The following is a 250-nucleotide window of genomic DNA, read 5'->3' as shown; positions in this document are numbered from 1 at the left end:
CCTCCAGAACATTTAAAACGTCCCCCGGTGCGCTTGCTGTTCGGAACGTCGGGGGTCTGCAGCTCTAGGGACGCGGTGCTGGACGCGAGCCGGTACCACCAGACGTGGTACTGGACGCGAACCGGAGCCGGGTTTATTTATTTTATTTATTTATTCATTTATTTGACAGGGACATTGGGTTAGGGTGCAGGAGTTCTCCAGGTCCTAGCGCCGGCCGGTTTTAGCTCGCAGCTCGGTGGTTGGAGACCCG

This window comes from Oryzias melastigma, linkage group LG3 (assembly GCF_002922805.2).
Source record: "Oryzias melastigma strain HK-1 linkage group LG3, ASM292280v2, whole genome shotgun sequence".
Classification (NCBI taxonomy): domain Eukaryota; kingdom Metazoa; phylum Chordata; class Actinopteri; order Beloniformes; family Adrianichthyidae; genus Oryzias; species Oryzias melastigma.
Note: the sequence above shows the minus strand (reverse complement) of the source record.